Source organism: Mesoplodon densirostris, chromosome 13, assembly GCF_025265405.1.
Source record: "Mesoplodon densirostris isolate mMesDen1 chromosome 13, mMesDen1 primary haplotype, whole genome shotgun sequence".
NCBI classification, from domain to species: domain Eukaryota; kingdom Metazoa; phylum Chordata; class Mammalia; order Artiodactyla; family Ziphiidae; genus Mesoplodon; species Mesoplodon densirostris.
In genome coordinates this window covers 62,413,809-62,418,193 of record NC_082673.1, presented here as the reverse complement: position 1 = coordinate 62,418,193, position 4,385 = coordinate 62,413,809, and the positions used below count along the sequence as shown (strand labels likewise).

The 4,385-nt window shown below is 37.0% G+C and overlaps 1 non-coding gene across 1 annotated transcript; it reads right to left on the bottom strand.

The window, feature by feature from the left end:
* Positions 1-2,997: 2,997 nt before the first annotated feature.
* On the bottom strand, positions 2,998-3,061 carry LOC132501136 (small nucleolar RNA SNORD66). Its single transcript, XR_009534169.1, has one exon. It is a non-coding gene; the product is annotated as a small nucleolar RNA SNORD66 (small nucleolar RNA).
* Between the last annotated feature and the right edge of the window lie 1,324 nt (positions 3,062-4,385).

The following is a 4,385-nucleotide window of genomic DNA, read 5'->3' as shown; positions in this document are numbered from 1 at the left end:
TCCAATATGCATTAAGAATGACTATTCTCTTTGTGTAGAATTTTATAAGGTACTGAAAACCAAAATGTGGATGATTTAAGTTTTTATTCTTTGCAATCACCCTTTATGTCCAAATTACTATTCTGACAGAGGAAAATCATAGGATGAACTCTATTACAAAAAAAAGTATTTGTTGCTAAGTCTGTATAATGCATAACACACCTCCAAGTACAAAATAAATATTGAAGGAGTAACACCCCAAATTTTAGAAGACATCTGTTGATTTTGCCTGCCTAGCATCCATCCCTCTTCTTCTGGAAGTAATGCTGTGATGTCTTTTGAAGAACTCCTCCTCCACATCTTCTCTTTGGTCATGTAATGCAAGTGTGGCCTTCCCCAATCCCCTAGTCCCTGACCAATCAGAATATTCCACGTGTTTGTCTCTAGTGTTTGGCGCAGTGGTTCAAATTGTTTCTATGAGGGTCAGCCCTGGAACTTAATCCTGAAACCACTGAGGAAAGGGTGCTTCTATTCGGCTGGTGTTGCTACACTGGAAGAATGCTAACCTAATATTGCTGTTGGCCATCCTTGGTGGAAGAATCTGTTTTAGAGGACCAATTCTGTCTTATCTTCTCTCAGGATCTGATTTTTGGGAAATCCAAACCAAGACACCCATCAACATTCCAATACTACTTTTTTTGATTCCATCAATATTACCTATGTGTCTACATAAACATTAGAGTCTTGATCATTTCCATTATATTGTATCTTCATCTATTTGACCAGGCTAATCTCTATACACCTTTGTAGTCCTAGTATAGATGTCATTTTTCACAGGAAGATGTCACTGACCTCCCAAGTCTTAGTGAGATATCTCTTCTCAGTTCCATAACACCTTCTCTGTCGGCATAATATCACTCATTGCATTGTATTATATTGGCAGTTTAAATACATATAAATTCAATCCTCACCAGCCCCCTCCCTGATCTACTACACCTAACTAGATAGTTTGTGAGGGCAAGAAATATGTCTGTCTTTTTCAGAACTACATCCCCAGGGCTGGACACATCGAAGCTCCTAACATAATTACTGGAAGGAACAGTAAGGTCAGAATTATCCTGTTTTTTCTGGGGACTCCTACTCTTTCCAATCCTTATCCACATAGGCACAGGTGCAAGAAGTGGCAGCCATGTTTGTACAACGTGACTCCATGCTCCTGATGGCGGATATATGGACCGAGGGGAGTACCTGACTCAAATATGGCCAATCAAGTCCCTCCCTCAGGAATCTAGAGTTAGTATTAAGAGTTTCATCTTTACATGGGCTAGTCTCTTGAATGAATGAAAAGTAAAAACTCTGGAATTATGGCATGGTTACCACCATGTGAACAGAGTAACAGTGACAGTTTGCCAGTGGAGAGAAAAAGAAATAAAACAAATGTGCTGAGATAAGTAGAGCTGGGAATATGAAATGGCATCCCACGTCCTGTTCCAGCCCCTTCATGGGCTTCTGCCCTTCCCGTCACTGAGATACTATGTCTCCTTAAAATAAATTCCTCCCCACCTTTCTTTTTAAAATTATTTTTGGCCTAAATTAGCATGAGTTGATTCTTGTTACATTCAAGCCAAAAGACAAAATGAGCAATCCATGACTTCAGTTAGCTTAACTATTCAATAGCCCCCTTGATCTGCAGTTTTGCTCTCCGTGGTTTCAGTTACCAGTGGCCAACCTTGGGCCCAAAATATTAAATGGAAAATTCCAGAAAAAAAGGAAATTCATAAGTTTTCAATTGCATGCCATTCTGAGTAGCATGATGAAATCTCACAGCATCCCACTTCATTCCCCCCCACCCCACGTGAATCATCCCTTTGTTCAGCGAATCCCACCAGTCTCTTAGTAACCATGTTAGTTATCAGATTGAACCTTGTGGTATCACCGTGCTTGTGTTCAAGTCACCCTTATTTTAGTTAATAATGGCTCCAAAGTGCAAGAATAGTGATGCTCGAATTCAGATGTACCAAAGAGAAGCCTTAAAGTGCTTCCATTAAGTGAAAAGGTGGAAGTTCTCAATAAAGAAAAAATAATTGTATGCTAAGATTGCTAAGATCTACAGTAAGAAAGAATCCTCTATCCCTGAATTGTGAAGAAGGAAAAAGAAATTCATGCTAGTTTTTCTGTCATACCTCAAACTGCTAATGTTATGACCACAGTGCAGGATAAGTAGTTATGATGGAAAAGGCATTATATTTGTACACTTAGATATTTTGAGGGAGAGAGACCACATTCACATAGCTTTTATTACAGTATATTATAATTGTTCTATTTTATTATTAGTTATTGTAGTTAATCTCTTACTGTGCCTTATTTATAAATTAAATTTTATTACAGGTATGCATGTATAGGAAAAAACATAGTATATATAGAGCTCAGTAATATCTGTGGTTTCAGGTGTTCACTGGGGGTCTTGGAATATAACCTCCACAGATAAGGGGGGACCACTGTGCTTAGAAATATCAATTAACTGAATTTTCTATTTTCCTACAGAAAAGTTATATATATACTATATATATATATACTATATATATATATATATATATACTATATATATAATATATACTATGTTAGTCTGGGTTCTTCAGAGAAACAGAACTAATAGTATATATACAGAGAGAGAGAGAGAGAGAGATTATAGGAAACTGACTCACAGTAGAGACTGAGAAGTTCCTGGATCTTCAGTTGACCCAGGAGAGTCTGAATTTGAAGGCCTGAAAACCAGAAGAGCTGATGGTGTAAGTTCCAGTCTGAGTCCCAGTATGAAGGCTGGAGGAGACTGATGTCCAGGCTAGCAAACAATCATGCAGAAAGGGAATTCTCACTCTGCCTTTTTGTTCTAGTCAGGCCATCAATGGATTGGATGAGACCCACCCACATTAGGGAGGGCAGTCTGCTTTACTCAGTCTGCCAATTCAAATGTTAATCTCATTCGAAAATACCCTCACAGACACACCCAGAATGTTTTACCAAATCTCTGGGCAATCAGTGGCCCAGTCAAGTTGGCACAAAAAAATAACCATCATAAGCACTTTTGATGATATTTTTTTCCAGAGCAACCGTGAAATGGCAAAGAATATTCTTAGGAACGTTAAATGGGAAATATACAATTTTAACATAGATAGGATGTTATCAATTACTGACTTGGGGCATTCACTTCAATCAGGGGTAAATCTTGGGGAAAAAGGTAGCATTTTGAAATTCAGAGTTCCTCAAGGGCATGATGACTGATTGACATGCACATCTATAAGCCTCCTGATTACATTTATTTTGTCCCCAGATGTCTGATTTTATTTTCAACTTTACTTTGCCACATTTGAATAACCATCTAACAGATTACCTTGCACATAAATTTTATGAATGTTGTTATAATTTGCATGAATAATGTTTATACTTCTGTGGTAGATTTTATTTTCCAACCTATAACTTTTGCCATAAATTCCTAAATGCAAAAGAAGAAATTAAACAGCTTCTTGAGAACACTTGCTATATGTACAAACTTAATCAAATCAGTTATCTTTGCTTTTATCTACTTGTCAAAGTGTATTAAAATAATGCATTAGGAGTGGATTTAGGGTGAACTGAAGATGTAGGATTATGAATAACCATGCTAGGGCATACTGATAATGAAATCATCTAAAAGAAGCTGAAAAGGCTAATTATATCACTTTAAAAATGTATCTTTGGGCTTCCCTGGTGGCGCAGTGGTTGAGAGCCTGCCTGCCGATGCAGGGGACACGGGTTCATGCCCCAGTCCGGGAAGATCCCACATGCCATGGAGCTGCTAGGCCCGTTAGCCATGGCCGCTGAGCCTGCGCGTCCTGAGCCTGTGCTCCGCAACGGGAGAGGCCACAACAGTGAGAGGCCCGCGTACCGAAAAAAAAAAAAAATGTATCTTATAATAAAAATTAAACTATATGACTAATATACTCCTTTAAAAACTATTTTTATTTTGACTAAACCAATAGATGTACATAGATTTAAAGGTCAAATAGATTTCCAAGACTTATAATAAAAATATTAGCACTCCCTTATCCTACTCAACAGCCCAATGACAATTCCTGCTCCCAAAGGTATAATCACTGTCAAATATTTTTTAGCTAATTCTCCTGATGTTCAACTCATATTTCTAAATAATGTGCTTTACTACTTTAAAAATTTTATTAGTTTAGATATTATTGACCATATCACTATCTACTATAAAAATATGAACATATAATACCTTATACATCCCTAATACACACATTATTCAAAATTTTTGTTAAACCAAAAGTTTATATTTTGTTAACAGTTAATCTGTATAGGATATGATGATTGCATTTTCTTTCGATCTCTTTGTTTTTCCTGAAGTTAAT